The sequence below is a fragment of the Podarcis bocagei genome (genome assembly GCF_964188305.1).
Source record: "Podarcis bocagei genome assembly, chromosome: 3".
Taxonomy (NCBI): Eukaryota; Metazoa; Chordata; class Lepidosauria; order Squamata; family Lacertidae; genus Podarcis; species Podarcis bocagei.
The window spans coordinates 69253546-69273673 of NC_138127.1; the positions used below are offsets into that span (position 1 = coordinate 69253546).

The 20128-nt window shown below is 43.5% G+C and overlaps 1 protein-coding gene and 1 long non-coding RNA gene across 2 annotated transcripts in view; one reads left to right on the forward strand and one right to left on the reverse strand.

Moving 5' to 3' along the window:
- Positions 1 to 20128, forward strand: part of CDC42EP3 (CDC42 effector protein 3) — an 87425-nt gene that overhangs the window by 36924 nt on the left and 30373 nt on the right. The gene's annotated exons all lie outside the window — the stretch shown is intronic.
- On the reverse strand, positions 7291 to 20011 carry LOC308583835. The gene is made up of 3 exons (XR_014006447.1): positions 19927 to 20011; positions 17620 to 17766; positions 7291 to 9194 (listed from the first exon to the last, which is right to left on the reverse strand). It is a non-coding gene; the product is annotated as an uncharacterized lncRNA (long non-coding RNA).

The following is a 20128-nucleotide window of genomic DNA, read 5'->3' on the forward strand; positions in this document are numbered from 1 at the left end:
AGAAAAATATTTTTCACTTCCATTATAAATGGCAGGGATGTGGTGGCTGAGCTCTACCTACATCATAAGCCAGGGATCTGTCATTGGAATGGGACTAGGGTTACTATGCACACTTTTATCTTGGAGCTAGTCCCAGTGAGCTCAGTAGGACTCACTTCCTAAACATGCATAGGATCGCTCTACATGAAGTGCAAACAGGGCATCCTTCACCAGCCTGGTGCTCGCCAGATGTTTTGGACTACAACTCCCACCAGGCCTGAGCAGCACATGCTGACTGGGGCTGATGGGAGTTGTAGTCCAAAATATATGAACAGCACCAGGTTGGTGATGGCTGAAATAGTGTGGAAAACATGGGACCAGATCCAAGTGGCATTTGAGGTCACACATATCAGGCAGCTGTCCATCACTTTTGTACAAACATAAGGTGCATCACATGCAGTCTGGAAAAAACAATGAGTAAGGCTCATTGTACCCACATATATTTAAAAGAAACACAAATCCTGAAATATTCCAGGGACATCATCAACCCAAGAGTTCCATTGAACTCACCAATAATCCTTGGCTGTTACATTTATCCCGATGCAGTTACAGCAAACAACATTTTCAAGAACTTCAGAACTCGAGATGCTCAGCATTGCTGAGTCTAAACAAACAGCATTGATTAACATTCTCTTTCTCTCGTCTGAGCTATTTTGCTTCAGAGACGTCACTGTTAAAGTTAATAGCTTAACAGCAAACCACATTTAAGGGAATGCCTGGCATTAACAGTTCCAGGCCCCAAACGAGATGCTTTGTGGTCAATTAAGCAATGCATATTATATCATATAGAGGCATGACTAATACTTGAGGATTAGTGCAAATCCCTTTCACTCATGCGCTTCCTGCTAAAATATGTATTCCTGCCCTACCATACCACTAAGATGGGCATCAGCAAAGATAGGCAGTGTAGGCTGCAAACAACCCTCTGCATACTTACTGAGGAGCAAGTCCAATAGAACTCAGTGTGAGTTACTTCCAGGTAAGGTTTGGCCTTTTAGAGACATCAGATGGTTACAACGGAGATAAGCCTCTTAAGAACACTAGAGAAAAACCCTTTCCAGGCAATCAGCTTAGAGTACAATAAATGCACAGACACTACTCATTTATTGCATGGGATTAAGACATAATGATACTGAGCATTAGTATAGTACTGTTGAGTATTGAAAAAGTTTCATATCCTACCTTAACAATCTTTTCAACGGGCAGGTAAGGTAAGTCCATATTTTTATCTTCATATTGCATCTGGTCCAAATGCAGCATCCAGAATGGCTTTTAGTGTTTGCTTCTCAGAACATATCACACTGACTTGGTTTGTATTGGCTTCTGATTCATATAAGGGCAAAATCCCAAGAGCTGCTGGCTATTATTGCTAAACCCCTAAATGGCTTGAGACCAGGTTATCTGAAGGGCCCCCTACTCCCACAGGAACCTGACTGTGCATTTCATTCAACACCTGTGGCTCCATCTTTGAAGGTGCATTTGGTGAGGACACCAAAGGGAACCTTCTTGGTAATGCAAGAGATTCTGGAACTTCTTCCTGATAGATATTTGGTTGGCCCCCTCCCTCTTGAGTTTGAAACCAGTTGTTGGGAATCACAGCTGGGGAGAGCCCTGTTGTGCTCAGGGTCTGCTTGAAGGTTTTCGACAGGCATCTGGTTGGCCACTGTGAGAACAGACTGCTGGAGAGCATGGATGTGGAGCCTGATGCAGCAGACTTTTCTGATGTTCTTAGCAGGGTTGCAAAGGCTTAAAAAAAAAAAAGAAATCTGCACCTTTAGTATGTTTTAATCTCTTGTTGTGACAAAGTATCTTTAAACTGACCCAGCTTTATGCCTCATTCTAGCTGCTGTTTTAATTATTTAATTATTCCAGTTTTTATCTCATTGTTTTTATCGTATGTTTGTGTTGGGAGCTTTTTTTGAGAATCAAAATGCAAGGTAGGCATTTTCTAAAATAATTATTTTTTCCTCCCAGGAGCACTGTGGTCACATGCACAGCATTCTTCAAAGCCAGAACTGGATTTGGTGTTTAGAAGGGCTCATTTTTGAGCCTCTAGTTTTAACATTGGTAAAGAGCCTTTCTTAACCTGACATCACTATTTAGGCTCTCAGTGCATCTGCACCTGGGGTTCTGCTTTAGGATAGACAGAGAATGGTTCCTCTGCTTGAGGAAGCCTGAAAGTCTTATCCAGGAAATCAGCACAGTCTCAGCATTACCTCAGAGTACAGGATTAATCTATGACAGAGAAGGTACCTGGCTAAGAAGTAGCTGAGATGTCCCAGAACCTGACACACCTCTCACACTCCACCTTTAAAGAACAGGGTGTGGCCATTCACCTATATGGTTCTTATCCCCATTGAGAACACTGTGCTCCCAAGTGTGTACTCCTGTGGGAATATGCATGGCTGAGTCTGTCTGCATTGGTGCAGACAGTGGCACCTCCTTGGCAAGAGGACCTGAGTCCAACCCTTGGCCTCTCCTTCTGTCTCTAATTCAGCCGGCCCTGCCAGCTCACCAGCTTCCTTTCCTGGCTACCGTGGAAACTTTGCTCTCAGAGGTTTGAGTGGAGACTGACTCAGGTGGCTCCTCCTCCCTCTTCTGTGCTGTCCAGCAACAGTGAGGTGGAACCCTCTCCCAAGTCACCACTTGAACTTTCCCGCTTCCAGCCTCTGCCTTCTCCTCCTCCTCTTCCTCCTCTGACAGATCCAACTACCCCCCCCTCTGTCCCAGTTGATGCCACAGGAACTAAGACCATAGATGTGGGGGTTAATTTGTGTTTTTATATTGTATTTTTATGTTGTGAACCACCCTGAGATATATGGATGAAGGGCAGTATACAAATTTAATATAAACAAACAAACAAAAATGTGCAAATGGGTAACTGAGATATTGTAAATGGGTCATTGGCAACAGGTTTCTTGTGGGATTTTCACTGGAAAGGGTAAAGCAGGATTAAATCAGGGAAATAATGCCGGCTGGCATTTTCATGCTGACAACGCCATGCAGATGGTGCAAAAAAATTGCATGCATGAGGAACACTGACCTCACCAGAACACCTATCTAGACAAACTGTACTTTCTGTGTATAAGACTATGTTTTTTTACTCTAAAATAATGTTTAAAATATGGGCTCATCTTATACACAGATAGTATCTCCCCCCATTTTCTTAAATCGGAGTCCCCCAAAATAGGGGACGTCTTATACATGGGGGCGTCTTATAGACGGAAAAATACGGTACTCAGAAACTGAGTGTTCATGTTAGGGTACCAATTGGACAGTGCCTGTATGAACTCACAAATGATGTCTCCCCATCCACTATATGGCTATGTAATACTGCACTAGTACAGTGGTTAAGTACTTAATTTGTTCTGGAGGTCCATTCTTAACCTGAAACTGTTCTTAACCTGAAGCACCACTTTAGCTAATGGGGCCTCCCGCTGCTGCCACGCCGCCGGAGCACGATTTCTGTTCTCATCCTGAAGCAAAGTTCTTAACCTGAAGCACTATTTCTGGGTTAGCGGAGTCTGTAACCTGAAGCGTATGTAACCGGAAGCATATGTAACCCGAGGTACCACTGTACCTCTGACTGGGAACTGCAGTGTGTGTTGTTTCAAAAATATCCATGCTGAGGTTGGTGTTTTTTTTAATAGCACACAAAACTACTCAAGTTCAGCTGAGCTTTGGAGCTGCCTTTCCAGAACCAGATTTGTTGTTGGTGATACGAAGTGACTGAAATGACCTGCTTGCACTCCATCCATCAAACACCTGGACAGGGAGCTTTCCACACAGTGATCAAAGCATGGCTTGCTGTGTTGATATATTGGCGAACCTATATGGGGCTGAGCACTGGAGAGTGATAGACAAAGAGGGTTTGCTGACTACAGACAGGCACATCTGTTTCAGGCTGACTTTCCAGATGAAGGCCGTCAATAATCAGAGCATACACGATCAGAACTGAAAAGGTTCAGATGATTTGTGCTCTCTGCTCAGTGTCTCTGCCACATGCAGTACTACCTAGTTTGGCAGGAGCCTCCTGTATAAATAAACATGCACACACCTTTCTGTAAATGGCACACCCTTCTAATTTGCAAATCACCTGAAGGCTTCCTGCCAGCCCAGTCTCTTAAACAAAGCACAGGCACCTTTATAGTGCCATATGTCATGGCTTGTGACACTGTCAGAAATCAGAGCACTGTATCCTAGGCAAAGATAACAAAGACCAAGTTGGCGGGGGGGACAGAGATGTGCAAGCAAAAAGACATGTGTGATGAGGAAAACAACAGAGCTGCCAACTTTTTAACTAGCCATGGTATCATCTAGATTTGCATATATCTTGGTATTTTCTTGCATTCTGAGTTGCCCTTAACAGTAGCAGCCAACTGGTTAAAAAGTTCACTGCATTTTCTGCCCCCCCCCCACTGCAAAAGAGTTTGCAGAACTTCAAAGCACCAAATGCCCCGATACCATTTGTAATGTCAGGTGACTGACCACTGGGCAGCCCTGCCCACCCATCAAATTTGGGCTGTGAGGCAGATCCTGATAAGGTAAATTGAGGGAAAATGTAGACCCAGAGCTCCATTCAGTGCCCCTGCTGGGCTGCTTTCCAGTAGAGTGGGCCCACAGTTCCAGTGGACTGCTTTACCAAGGCCTCCAAAACTTATCCCTGGGCTTGATATAAAGGAGTATTTGCAGGCCGAAAAAATGAGGGAGCAGCAAGGAAGATGAATCCCCTTCATGAGTTATTTTCCTATTTCCAGTTGCCTCCAAGCTACTTTCTTCTCCATAGGTTTCCAGATATTTATTTATAAGGGTACATTCACAGATTTAATCCAGTCAAGGTGATGCAGGGGGAGAAATTGAGAACAAATTGGGATGGAAAATCAGCCAGTGGGACACCAACATACCCTCCAACATGCTGAGTCCCAAAACTGGGATGTGTGTCTTCCCATCCATGTTCCTGAATAAATCATGTGTTCATGGAGTCCTACAAACAAGCTATTTTCAGGGCTGTGCTCTCACAGCACCCCAAGATGTGTGTTTTGGGGCATTGCATGAGATCGTCGCCCTCCAAAAAGAGCTTTCTTCAAGGCAATATCTCAGTGTGAAATCACAGCATCCCAAATGGCTGCCATGCTCTTGCAGGAAAAAGCAGGATGTCCTGGTTTTTCCGGGACACTTTTGGGATATGCACCAATGTCATTCCTCCACTCAAAGAAACACACAGAAACACCTGTTGGGACTTTGTTGCACTGATTTGCATGTAATGTGTAGTTTGTCCTTGATCCTCATACAACAGGCTGCTACTACATTTTTATGCTGTTAACTGCCCTATGATCTTTGAACTAAGGGTGGTATAGAAATTTAATATGTAAATTAAATTAATAAATACCACTGACAAAGTTCCAGCACTTAAGGCCCATCCATAGGGGCCTTCCATTGGGGATTATTCAGTTATTTTATAAAGGCTATTAATGCTGCGGTTACATGTTTATGAAGGCCATGAAATGATTTGCCAGTTGGAATTAGGCAGCAATTTGTATGAGAAACTGGCAGTGGTGTGAAAGGCAGCCATGGTTGATGGTTCCCTATGGGTACCAACAAGCTAGGGAAATTCAAGCATCTTTCAAGGCCATCTCTCAGTCAACCCTTGAGTGTGAGGTAAGTTTCATGTTCTTATTAATTTCATTAGAATATGATTGGTACTGGCTATCAGAGTGTTAGGCAACCAATCACGGGCCTTACCTCCTAGCAGAAATGGTGGGAAAATTGACAACTTTTCACCTTCTGTAAGGATAACAAACATTTGCTCTCGCCTGGATTCCCTGAGACAGTCCAGATGGAATTGTAGATGATGGAGGTCGTGTCCCTATGGAGGGTACCTCCTGCTTCATACAGTAAACTTTGGAATCTACCCATTAATATGCCTTAATTTAAAACAAATAAGCAGATAGCCAAATTTGGTTCACACAGGCTCTGTGTTTGTGCAGCGTTTACAGCGTCAGGCTTCAGACAGCAGAAACTTCAGCCCTGGCCTTGGCTCAGCCTCCGCTCATATGAGGAATGTGAGACCTGATTGTGAAATCTGAGCTCAGCACTGAGAACCGCATTAGGTACCTTTCCTGTATCCTCTGTGAACACCCTTTTATATATATAACAAACAAAGCACATGTAAAACGATTCTTCACCGGCCCACATCCACACCCAGCTGACTACAGCATTTCCTAATTAGGTTATACTCAATCTTTATAATGGCCTGTTAGTAATAGATGTGGTACTAGAGGGTAATGATAATCTCCGTTGATATTATTCACTTCCCAGGAATGTAGGGCAGAAGCTGCTCTGCTGGCTTCAGCGGAGAACAATGGGAGAGAAGCGAACCAATAAAGCAGCTATGTCATCTTCTCTGGGCTGTGCAAATCCATGTTTGCTCTGTGATGTCTGACAAGCAGGAGGAGGCGGATAAAAATAATAACAATAATAGTTTGTAAAACCACCCTTCGCTGTGATGCCGCAAGAATTTGGGAAGCTCTTTAAAAAGTTCACCGACTCAGGCAATGAAGATCTGGAATTGCCTGCTGTATTAAGAGAGTTGGAAGTCATGAATGGCTTCCTCTTACGTTTTTACAATGAAAGCAAAAATGAGCTAATATAAATAATTGTGGGCTAAACCCCAAGAATATTTTTATTCCAAATTAAAGACAGCAAAGAGCCCCATTATTCATTCCAGATACCAAGTGCTTTCAATTTACCCATGAAATCAGTTGATACTGATAGTTCCTCTCAACACCTTGTAGAACTGGGCCCCCAGCATATTAAAGATGAGTGCATTTTTAAAAATTGTGCTTTCAAAACGTAACCAAAGGAAAATAGTCTGTTTACTGTTAATAAAGTTCTCCTGTGAGCCATCCAATATAAGAGGGACTTGTAATGGCGTTCCTAGCTTGTGTCTCAGTAAAAGGATCTGTTCCTTTATGCAGAGTTGGGGAAGTAATCAACAACCTTGCATCAAACATTCCTTGAAGATGTACAAAAATAGTACATCTTATGCAGGGCCGGATTAAGACTTAAGAGGCCCTAAGCACTTAAAAGGTTTTGTTGCCTCCATATATCACATCTAATTCAAAATTTAAACACTAATAAAACATTAACATTATTAATAAAACATTAATAAAATTCTATTTTTTGAAATGAAATGAAACCTTGGCACAGTAAAATGGAAAATGATGTTTGTTTTTGCATACTTCCACTATATTAATATCTGAAACATTTCCTCCTACTTTTTCTAATTGCAAAGTACTTGATCAGATCCTCAAAACTAACCTTCTGTAGTTTCTGTGGTGCCCCACTTCCCTTGAAGCCCAAAGCACGTACTTGTTTTGCTTAGCGGTTAATCTAGCCCTGGTCTTATGACTTATGCGGTCAGTCATTTTTGTGGAAGTGAGTATCAACTTGGAATGCTAGTTATAGGCAGAATCAAGCTGGGAATGTAGCATGATAGGCAAAGCACACCAAGGCTCCAATGAATAGTAATCAGATGCAGCGCATAGCTAAACAATGGAGCTTGCTCTCCCAGGAGACAGTAATAGCACTAAGTTGGTTGACTTTAAAAGATCAGACAAATTCATGGAGGACAGGTCTACCAGTGCCTACTAGCCTGATGGCTATGCTCTGTCTCCCTGGTTGGAGGCAGTAGATGTCTGAATACCAGTTGCTAGAAACTGCAGGGATGGGGACTGCTCATGTCCTTGCGTCCTGCTTGCAGGCTTCCCACAGGCATCTCGCTGGCTACTATGAGACCATGATGCTGGACTAGATGGGTCATGGACCTGATCCAGCAGGCTCTTCTTATGTTCTTAATACTGCTGGCAAGAAGGGCAAGGAGAGACTATCTACTCCACAACACTGCTGATTAATCCACACCATTCAGAATCTACACTGTGCCATAAGTGCAGGAACCAAGATGTTAAAGGTGCCTCTAGGACAAAAATGTAGCAATATACATGCAGATACTATAGGTTACAGAGAAAGCAGAGGTAAACCACACCCTAAAATGAGGACCGCCCAATCTACCCTGGCAAAACAGTATTCCCATTTCCAAATACGATAATTGGATCTGCATGTAAAAGTAAAACAAATCTATTCAATTTCCCAAGAAAACTACTATTTGAGTTTGACCCACATCCTAGGGCTCATCCCCCACTTTTGTTCCACATTTTCTAGGCACAGGTCCACACTTTCCCAGTCGGTGTCCAAGTGCTTTTTTATTTTTTGGGTCCCATCGCTTTCCCCAGGAAAACCCACTCTCTACTGCTGAATCAAAACAAATGGCAATTCAGGTTTTCCATGGATTGCCATTTGCTCCGATTCAACAGTAGAGAGTGGGTTTTCACCAGAAAAGTGCCAGGGCAAAGACAAAAGCTGTTGGAAATGGCCTGCAAAGCCCAGACCTGTGCCTAGAAATGTGGAGCAAGATAAGCGTGGATGAGCCCCCATAAACAGCCCAGTGTGCTTTGGCTTCCCCAGTATATGTATTTGCAGGAAAACACAACTGGCCGTTGCTTTTACAGGAAGACAGTGTCCACATTTTTCTTTCATTGACATAGTCGCCAAGCAGAAAAATAAATAAATCTTGAGCTGGAATTGCTTAGTGATAAATGTCACTACAAGTTAATTCCTCATTTTGGACCAAAACAATTTGGAGTTTGGTAGTTGTTATGCATACAAGAGATTCTGGAAGCAGAGTGATTGTAAAAGCAGCGAGAGAAACAGCCTAGGTCTCTGAATGCAGTTGATTCTTAGGGCATTCACATTCTCTGGAAATCGTGATTACATTCCAGAAGGGAACTGCACGTATAAAGCCAAGGATCACTTCTGCAACAGAACCATTTACTTTGAACAACATTTACTTGAAGCTACTCCTCCAAACCATCCCACACCTATTTGCCCTGCAATGGAAAGCTGTTCAGGAAGCAGCATGTCAACTTGCACTATTACTTGCAAAGGGGCAATATAACACCGCAGCTGGGTAAAGTCCAAGAATTTAATGTGCCAGAATGTTTGTACAGTAACATATTTTTCATTTAAGTTGCTCTGAATGTGAAAAGAAAAGCCAGTTTCCTTTTGGGCAAGCTACAAATTTCCTCCTTCTTCCATCTCTGTGGAAACAAAAAGGAAGATAATATCACTGAAAACTAAAGTCTCAGGAGATCAATGGCAATATAATGAGATTCTAAAACTGGGTTTATAGTCTGCCAAGAAAATTTTCAAGCTGTGCTCTAGGTATTCAGTTTAATATCCCTCTGTGAGAGTTCCCCACTACCATAATCAGAACTAACCACATTTATTTGGACTCACATTTAATAATTTCAAAAATTAAAAGAATGTAGATGAAATCCAGATTAGAATTTTCTCATTTTGAAAAGCAGTGGAACATACTTCCCACTCAGATAAATGATAACAACTTTTACGTACAATCTACGTATGCCAGTGTTCAACACTGCTTGGTCAACAATTAATAACATTTCCCCCCCAGTTAGCTTCTAAGCCATATCCCAATGCAATTTCCTCTAGGAAACTCAAGTGTTCTCATGCTCAGGGTTGCTATAACTGAGGATGATAAAGAATTTTTCACCAGGTCAAATCTGGATGGAACCCTGGTGAATTTTCGTCTTCCCCCTACAGTGCCCAGTTTGATTTGTTTCACAAGCAGAGCTTAGATTTCCAGGTGCCAGATAAAAAAATTATGAGTCAATGTCACTCTTGGTCTTGAGTCATCTGCAAGTTATCTGATCACTAAACTGCTTTCCTCTTGCTCTTTGCTTGCTTGGTTGGTCTGGGCTGTGTAGAGTAGACTGAATGATGGGCAGATGACCCAAAGAAGGTAGAAACAGATACCAAAAGAGAGGTGAGCCTCAAATGTGCTATGAAACCTTTTACTAGAGAAGAACTTTGCTAGGCCTGATGACAAATTATGACCACAATGTGTAACTCTTTATTAGAGGCAGTAGTCATTTCCTATCTCCTGCATGGGCTGTTTCACAGCATGTTTTCAGATTCATCTCTCCTTTTGTGGGATCTGGCTAGATCGGCCAACCTTTTGGCAGAAATTTAGAGCAGAGAGCTTTTGAGGATCTGCCAAGACCAAACAATCAACTCCATCTTATGAGAATGATGCCTACAACCCCTTTTATCAGATGTGGCCCCAGTAATCACTGCTTTGTTACCTTATAAGGCTGGGCAACTGCAATATGCTTTACAGGGCATGCCCTCTACAATGCAAATTTAAACTGGCTACAAAACCTATTTAATTTTCACGGAACTTTAAGAACGCCAATTCTCTTATGGTGCTGCAAGAGTGGTAATTAGAAGCACTGATGAGCTGAAGACCACCATTGTTCTTAATGTAATGAGCATTTTTCAAGTACTATAATATGCAGAAATGGCTTTTTAAAATAAATGGTAGTAGGTTTTATTGGAACCACAAACATTTCAAAGTGTGTGTCTCAAGTTTCCATGTATTATATCTCCACAGTAATGTCTGCTCTGGAAGTTGCACAGCAAAGTTGGCAAGCGTATAGTCTGAAGCTTGCATATTTCCCCTGTTAAAGTACATAAACTGGAAGTGTGAGGCACTCATGCATCTGCTTGCTGGTATTTCTGGTAAAGCACAGTGTGTCAATAAAATTATTTGCATACAACTTAAGTTCTCTGATTTCCCTAGCTGGAAACGAAGGAATTTGTATTATAGAGATGAATTGTTCTTTGATTATTTGCAAGCTCAAGGTGGCACCAAGTACCGCATACTGTCTTTAGACAAGGGAAAGTACCTGAAAAAAGATAACATTCATGCCTCTTTATCTGCAATTCCATACTTTTACCCTCCGGGCACAATTTAAGGTTCTTTTCCTTTAACCTCTAACATCATTACTGACTGAAACTCAACATTCACTAACTGACTCCTCCCTTGCATCATATCAATATGAATTCAGGAACCTATTTCCTTAAAGTTTTATCAGCTGTGCAGCAGCTGAAAACAACTAGATTATGTAGAGAGGAATTCTTGGTGGCTGCTCCAGGAAGATCAAAGCCCAATATGTCTTTTGGGGGCGTTGTTAATCTTTCCCTTTTAGAAAGAAAGATTTTTACAGGCTGTGGTTAAACTGTTAGATGGCTGGGCATTTTGGCACCTAATATGTATTACATGTTTGAACTGATTTTAGAAGACCCTAATTTATTTTCCAGTGTATTTTATATTAACGGGACATTTTACACTGTTGTTTTTTATAATCTGTATTTTTTTGGGTTGGATATATATCAATACACACACACACACACACACACACACACACACACACACACACACACACACATATATATATATATATATATATATATATATATATATATATATGCAGGCCTTGGTGTTTTCGGGTATCTTCCCGTGTAAGAGTTGGGGTGTCTAGGCGACGTTTCGACGAGGTCTCACTCGTCATCTTCAGGCTGGTGCTTTCGGCTTCTTGTTACTAGAACAGAGCAGGATCTCAGTGTTTGAGTTCCTATAAATACTGTTGAGGGGGTGTGGTGTATAGCCTCCAACGTTCTGGGCAGAGAGGAAGTTCCCAGGTTATTGTGCCTTTTCTTCTTTTGTTCATTAATTACTTGAGGGATATCTTGAGTGATTTCTTGAGTGATATTCTGAGTACCACTTAGGAGGGTCATTAGGTGTGGATTAGTTGCTAAAGCTTTCGTGTCTTGACCTCTTGAGCTTGTGAAGAGTTTTTCTGAGTTTTTCTGAGAAGAGTTTTTCTGAGAAGATGGCTGTACTGCACTTAGTTGTGCTCTGGCTTGGCTTCGTGTATAGGGGCGAGCTGTGGTTTTGTGCCCTGTGCCAGCCAGATCTGTGTAGGGATTGCAGGGGGGTGCAGCATCCGGAGGTGCCACTATGGTTTGGCTACTGGATGGTATCTGTAATTTATCTGTGGAGAGGGTCTGGGTTTGGGTCTGGTGTGGTTGATTGGAGATGGCGTTCTGTGTGCCTCTGGTTCTGGTGTCGGTTTTTGTGGGGAGGGCTAATTTCCAGATGTCTGGCAGGCGGGACGTGTCGTCACGCTTGTTCATGTTGTGAGGGTGTTTCTCTATCTCGATGGCTTCCATGATTATTCTCTTGTGGTGATGTTCCATGTTAAAGAGCAATTTGGAATCTGCAAAATTAATTTCGTGTCCTGTTTCTTTCATGTGTTGGTAAAGAGAGGAAGTTTTTTCTTCTTTTTTGACGGCATTCTTGTGTTCTGCGATACGTGCATTTATTCGTCTGTTTGTTTGTCCAATGTACGTGGCTGGGCAGACTTTGCAGGGTATTTCATAGACCCCTTGGTTTTCTAACTGGATTTTATCTTTTGGGTTTCTGAGGATATTGGCTATTTTTTGGTTGGTGCAAAAGGCTGTTTTGATATTGTGTTTATGGAGGATTTTGCTAATTTTATCTGTGGTGCCCTTGATATAAGGAAGGAGGGCCATGCCATTGTTTTCTTCTGTGTCTTGGTTTTTGGGGGGTGTTTCTTTTTGGATTAGCTTCGTAACCCTGTTTTGCTGGTATCCGTTGGCGATTAACACATTTGAGAGATTCTGTAACTCAGTTGTCAAGTGGTCTTCGTCAGCCAGGCGTTTGGTTCTGGAGATGAGAGTCTTGGCTACGGAGTTTATTTGTGCAGGGTGGTGGTGTGATTGTGCATGTAAGTAGCGGTTGGTGTGTGTTTTTTTCCGGTAGATAGTGTGTCCTAGGGAGCCATCAGGTTTTTTGTAGATTAGGACGTCAAGGAAGGGAAGTTGGTTGTTGGCTTCTATTTCCATAGTGAATTGTATTTTGGGGTGTAGGCTGTTGAGATGTGTGAGGAAGCTATCTAGTTTTTCCTTCCCGTGTGGCCAAATTACAAAGGTGTCGTAATTTGGCCACACGGGAAGGAAAAACTAGATAGCTTCCTCACACATCTCAACAGCCTACACCCCAAAATACAACTCACTATGGAAATAGAAGCCAACAACCAACTTCCCTTCCTTGACGTCCTAATCTACAAACCTGATGTCCTAGGGAGCCATCAGGTTTTTTGTAGATTAGGACGTCAAGGAAGGGAAGTTGGTTGTTGGCTTCTATTTCCATAGTGAATTGTATTTTGGGGTGTAGGCTGTTGAGATGTGTGAGGAAGCTATCTAGTTTTTCCTTCCCGTGTGGCCAAATTACAAAGGTGTCGTAATTTGGCCACACGGGAAGGAAAAACTAGATAGCTTCCTCACACATCTCAACAGCCTACACCCCAAAATACAACTCACTATGGAAATAGAAGCCAACAACCAACTTCCCTTCCTTGACGTCCTAATCTACAAAAAACCTGATGGCTCCCTAGGACACACTATCTACCGGAAAAAAAACACACACCAACCGCTACTTACATGCACAATCACACCACCACCCTGCACAAATAAACTCCGTAGCCAAGACTCTCATCTCCAGAACCAAACGCCTGGCTGACGAAGACCACTTGACAACTGAGTTACAGAATCTCTCAAATGTGTTAATCGCCAACGGATACCAGCAAAACAGGGTTACGAAGCTAATCCAAAAAGAAACACCCCCCAAAAACCAAGACACAGAAGAAAACAATGGCATGGCCCTCCTTCCTTATATCAAGGGCACCACAGATAAAATTAGCAAAATCCTCCATAAACACAATATCAAAACAGCCTTTTGCACCAACCAAAAAATAGCCAATATCCTCAGAAACCCAAAAGATAAAATCCAGTTAGAAAACCAAGGGGTCTATGAAATACCCTGCAAAGTCTGCCCAGCCACGTACATTGGACAAACAAACAGACGAATAAATGCACGTATCGCAGAACACAAGAATGCCGTCAAAAAAGAAGAAAAAACTTCCTCTCTTTACCAACACATGAAAGAAACAGGACACGAAATTAATTTTGCAGATTCCAAATTGCTCTTTAACATGGAACATCACCACAAGAGAATAATCATGGAAGCCATCGAGATAGAGAAACACCCTCACAACATGAACAAGCGTGACGACACGTCCCGCCTGCCAGACATCTGGAAATTAGCCCTCCCCACAAAAACCGACACCAGAACCAGAGGCACACAGAACGCCATCTCCAATCAACCACACCAGACCCAAACCCAGACCCTCTCCACAGATAAATTACAGATACCATCCAGTAGCCAAACCATAGTGGCACCTCCGGATGCTGCACCCCCCTGCAATCCCTACACAGATCTGGCTGGCACAGGGCACAAAACCACAGCTCGCCCCTATACACGAAGCCAAGCCAGAGCACAACTAAGTGCAGTACAGCCATCTTCTCAGAAAAACTCTTCTCAGAAAAACTCAGAAAAAAACTCTTCACAAGCTCAAGAGGTCAAGACACGAAAGCTTTAGCAACTAATCCACACCTAATGACCCTCCTAAGTGGTACTCAGAATATCACTCAAGAAATCACTCAAGATATCCCTCAAGTAATTAATGAACAAAAGAAGAAAAGGCACAATAACCTGGGAACTTCCTCTCTGCCCAGAACGTTGGAGGCTATACACCACACCCCCTCAACAGTATTTATAGGAACTCAAACACTGAGATCCTGCTCTGTTCTAGTAACAAGAAGCCGAAAGCACCAGCCTGAAGATGACGAGTGAGACCTCGTCGAAACGTCGCCTAGACACCCCAACTCTTACACGGGAAGATACCCGAAAACACCAAGGCCTGCATTCCTGTACCCGTGAAAATCTACGAAAGCATATATATATATATATATATATATATATATATATATATATATATATATATATAAAGGGGATGTAAAGTTTTATGTACATGTGTATGTTTAGGGAAGGGTCATAGCTCTGTGATATAACATCTGCTTTGAATGCAGAAGGTCCCAGGTTCAATACCCAACATCTCCAAGTAGTGCTGAGAAAGAGTCTTTCATAGAATTGTAGAGTTGGAAGGGACCCCAAGGGTCATCTAGTCCAACCCCCTGCAATGCAGGAATCTCAGCTAAAGCATCCATGACAGATGGCCATCCAACCTCTGCTTAAAAACCTCCAAGGAAGGAGAGTCCACAACTTCCCAAGGGAGACCATTCCACTGACAAACAGCTCTTACTGTCAGAACGTTTTTCCATATGTTTAGCTGGAATCTCTTTATTGTAACTTGTGGCCATTGGTTCGAGTCTACCCTCCAGAGCAAGAGAAAACAAGCTTGCTCTGTCTTCAATGTGACAGCCCTTGAGATATTTGAAGATGGCTATCATATCTCCCCAGAAGCCCTGGAGAGCCACTGCCAGCCAGTGTAGACAATGTTAAGCTAGATTTGGAATAAGGCATCTTCCTATTTAAAATCTGTTTTTATGTCTGTAAGGTGTATATGTGCATGTGTGCTTGTGCTTAAGGTTTGCACTTGGCATACATACATTATGTGAAAATATTTATCAAAAATGCGTTGGTCTAAGTAAGGTCTGTAACATATTTCATATTTGCAATCCATTTACATTTGATACTAGGCTATCATCAGTGCCAAATGTAACATATTTTGAAAAGCGAGCCTTTAATAAAACTGTCAAAAGTGTACTGTTAAGTCCAAGTGACTGCCAACAGAAACTTCTGAAAGGATGTCATTGGAAGGAAAGAAACAATGCTGGGTTTAGAAGTATCCATGGTACTTGTAAAAGTTTCTAACATTATTTATGGATTTCCTATCCACTGACCAGCTAGATTGCCAACAACTGTTCTTGTTGTTCTTTAACGTTCAGTTAAAACCATTGTTACTCCTCTTAAATTGACAGGACATTTCCTTTGTTTGGCATTTGAAGGGGGCGGGAGGGGGAAGGCTTGGACATATATCTGAAATATATCCATAGAGACAAGAATGTTTATAGAATCGCATGTGTCAAAACCTTGATTCAGCATTAACTACATTACTCTTGTGAATGCCTTTTCATAAAGCGTGCCTCCAATAAACACAGAGAATGTGTTTTAAAATTCCCCATCAGCACTGTTTCCCTGCCATATCTTTTGTTGAGCTACATTTGCCCACAATACAAGCCAAAAAACATACTAGAAAGCAGCAGTTAGACCAGGGCTAGGCAACCTAAGGCCCGTGGGCCGGATGCGGCCCAACTGCCTTCTCAAACCCGCCCACAGACGGTCTGGGAATCAGCATGGTTTTTACATGAGTAGAATGTGTCATTTTATTTAAAATGCATCTCTGGGTTATTTGTGGGGCCTGCCTGGTGTTTTTAAATGAGTAGAATGTGTGCTTTTATTTAGAATGTATCTCTGGGTAATTTGTGGGGTATAGGAATTCGTTCATTCCCCCCCCCCCATATAGCCTGGCCCACCACATGGTCTGAGGGACGGTGGACTGGCCCACGGCTGAAAAAGGTTGCTGACCCCTGAGTTAGACCTTTGTTAAAGAGACCTACTTGAGAGAACCATTGTCATTTCTAAACTGCTGTTCCTGAGCAAGATTCCTGAGCCCATTGTATGAAAATTGTGTAAGGGCACAATCAGGGCCAGCTGCAGGTTTGAGAAGTTGGTGGGCCCTGGAAGTCTTACCTGGTGATAGCAGGTGGGCAGCACGGCAAAACAATACCAGGTTCATGGGTCTAAACACCATTTTGATTTCCTATAATGCCCCCCCCCCAGTAGCGTCCTTCTGGGGCACTGTGGGAAATTAAAATAGTAGTTTGACTCAACTGCCCAGTTCCACTGAGAGTTCCAGGCACAGAATACATTAAGAGGACTCAGGGCAATAAGGCTGGATGCTGACCTCAGCTCTGGGCAGTAGCATTGCGTGGGTGGCCAGCGCCCAAGACAAAGGAAGTATCCTAGGCACTGCCCACCAATAGTTGGAACGAAGGGGCAGCCCCCTACTCATGTGGCAGCCCCCGTGAGTGGACAGCCCGGCAGAGAGCGGGACAGAGAATTGGTCGGGAACAGGTATCTTTCTAAAGCCCTACAGAGGGTGTCCTAGCAACTGGCCATCAAATCCGCTCCTCAGTCCACCCACATAAACATTGGGAGATTTTCTCTGCGAGGAGGAGGGAACACTATTTTTATTTATTATTACTTCTTTCTTTCTTTCTTTCTTTCTTTCTTTGAAAATATGCTCCCCTAAGAATTTTGTGCACAGGGCAACCACCCCGTGGCCCTGCCCATGCTACGCCACTGGCTCTGGGTATGAAACCTGAAGAACGAAGGAAGGAAGGAAGGAAGGAAGGAAGGAAGGAAGGAAGGAAGGAAGGAAGGTAAAAGGTAAAGGGACCCCTGACCGTTAGGTCTAGTCGTGGACGAATCCTGGGTCGCGGCGCTCATCTCGCTTTACTGGCCGAGGGAGCCAGCGTACAGCTTCCGGGTCATGTGGCCAGCATGACTAAGCCACTTCTGGTGAACCAGAGCAGCACACGGAAATGCCATTTACCTTCCCGCTGGAGCGGTACCTATTTATCTACTTGCACTTTGACGTGCTTTCGAACTGCTAGGTTGGCAAGAGCTGGGACCGAACAACGGGAGCTCACCGCGTCAGGGGGATTCGAACCACCACCCTTCTGATCGCCAAGCCCTAGGCTCTGTGGGTTTAACAGAGCAAATAACACTGAAGGTCTTTTCGAGGATTTGCCATGAGTTCACTGAGTGGACAGCCAGAGCTTTCTCAAGTGCCTGATCTGTATATAGAGGCAGCAAAGAGACAAAAAACAAAACCCCATTCGCACTTAAAATATCACAGTGTATAAGCATTTCTCGCCGCCCCCTTATATTGGAGATTGTGTGGGTGGAAATTGTAATTCATGAAGTAGTCTTTTCCTTTCTTTTTTTGCAACATCTGGTAATAGCACCCAGTAAAAGCAAAGTTGATAAATAAATAATGATGGCTGGGGTCATGCCATTATTTATTTATTCATTTTTGGTTATTTTTATACTGTCGGTGCAAAGGCTCAAGGTGCTTCACACACACAAATACAAATGGAGAAACAGGGCGGTAGCAAGATGCTTAAAGCTAAGTCTCCAGTATGACTGTGATTCCTGTTTGATTGTCAGGAGTCAGCTAGAAGGAATCCTTAAATTGTCATGGGATAATGTGTCAGGACAAGCAGGTTTACTAAACTTTCCCTCCCTCTAATCCATTTTAATTTGCAATTTGCATCACTGCAGAAGAAGAGACTTCTGCAGAACAGGAAGCGGTATGTCCGTTTCCCCAGCCACTCTGGGCGGCTTACAGCACATGAAAAATGTAAAACATCAGACATTAACCTCACATCTCTTGGTCATTTTAAGAGGGCACCAATAAAAAAATCTCATGCTTCTTGTGTGAAGCAGTAAGCACAGTTACATGTCACCCATCAAGCAATTTCAAATACTATACTTCATTACATATCACCTGTTGGTATATAGACCCCTCAACAGCTTAAGGGATTGCCTTGCCCCATTTATATTTGCCCTTTTTATCGTATGACTGGATAAGCACTTTATAGGAATGTTGTCCATTGTACTTTGTTCTCATTGTTACCTGATTTTTAACTGATTTTAGATGTATTTTGTGGTACTGCAAGACACTTCAAAACATTTTGGTAAAAAGTGGTTAATAAATGCAATAAATAATAGCAATAATATCTGCTTGATGTTTACGTTCAGGTCAGAGTAGCACTATTAAAAGGGTGTCACATATGTTCACCTTGAGAACAAGACAGAGGGCATTTATTGTGTCTATGTCTAAGTTTTGGCCAAAGACTGTTAAGCAAGTACAACTAGAACGTTGTTCAGATGCCTCAGTTTGTACAGAGCTTTTCTGTGCTATAGCACAACTATTGTTTATTGTGTATTATTGTCAAGATGCTAAATATTTTTTGCTGTTTTATGAGTGTACTGTATTGTTCTAGACACTTTGCTTATTGTGTGGCATATAAGCCTAGGAGCAAGGTGTGAGGAACCTTTGCCCCCCACATGTTGCTGAACTCTATCATTCCTGGTCATGGGCCATGCTTGCTGGGGCTGATGGGAATTGTAGTTCGTCAACATCTGGTTATAGTTGTTCAATGCTATCAAATAGCAAATGGCAGAATGGATGGCCTTATGAAACCTAAGAAATCCACTGATTCAGATCTTATCAGATGTGCAGAAAATCCAGAAGACAGATTTCACCTAACCTGCGCAACATGCAGTGGCGTAGCGTGGGGGGTGCAGGGGGGGCCGGCCGCACTGGGCGCAACATCTGGGGGTTAGGGTTAGGGGGCGCAAATCCACGGGTTAGGGGGCGCAAATTACTTGCCTTGCCCCGGGTGCTGACATCCCACGCTACGCCACTGGCAACATGTAGGCCCTACAAGATGGGTGGCCAACTGTCATGGAAGCTTTAGTTGAGGTTCCAGCATTGCAAGGGATTTTACTAGATGACCCTCAGGGGTCTCCTTCCAACTCTACAATTCTATGCTTCTGATACCCTTCTTAGCAAGGCCACAACTGCTCACTCCTAGAGGTAGGTGGCAGGTTTTGCCCTCACTGTCGCATTGCCCACAAGTGCATGGATTTACCATTCGCCAGGAACGAATGACGTCGCTAGCCCACAGCTGCGTGGCCAATGACACCATCCTATTTTCCCACGGACGCATTGCCGCGCTGCGCCCCTTGCCCGCTGCCCAGGTAGCCCCTGACACACACGCAGGACCTCGCGTCGCCCCTCAGAGGCGGCAGCTGCTTTGTGGGTGGGGGGGGGAGCCCTGAAAAGAGGCTCAACCTGCTCAGGCGAGCCTCTGAGCGGGAAGTCTTCCGGGTCTCTTCGGGCTGGCGGTGCCAAAGCTGCTGCTGACGGGGCTGGAAGAGCCACTCACCGTCGCCCGCTTGCTGCTGCGGGCTGCCTCCCTTTCGTCCTCGCTTGGCTGGCGTCGTGCTGGAAGAGGCAGCATTTTCCCGTCAGGGGGCGACGTGAGGAGGAGGAGGAGGCGGCGGCAGCACGGAGGGGCGGGTGCTATGGGTGACAGGCGGTCACAGGTGCCGCGGCCGCCTCTTGAGTCGGATGAGAGGCGCCTCCGC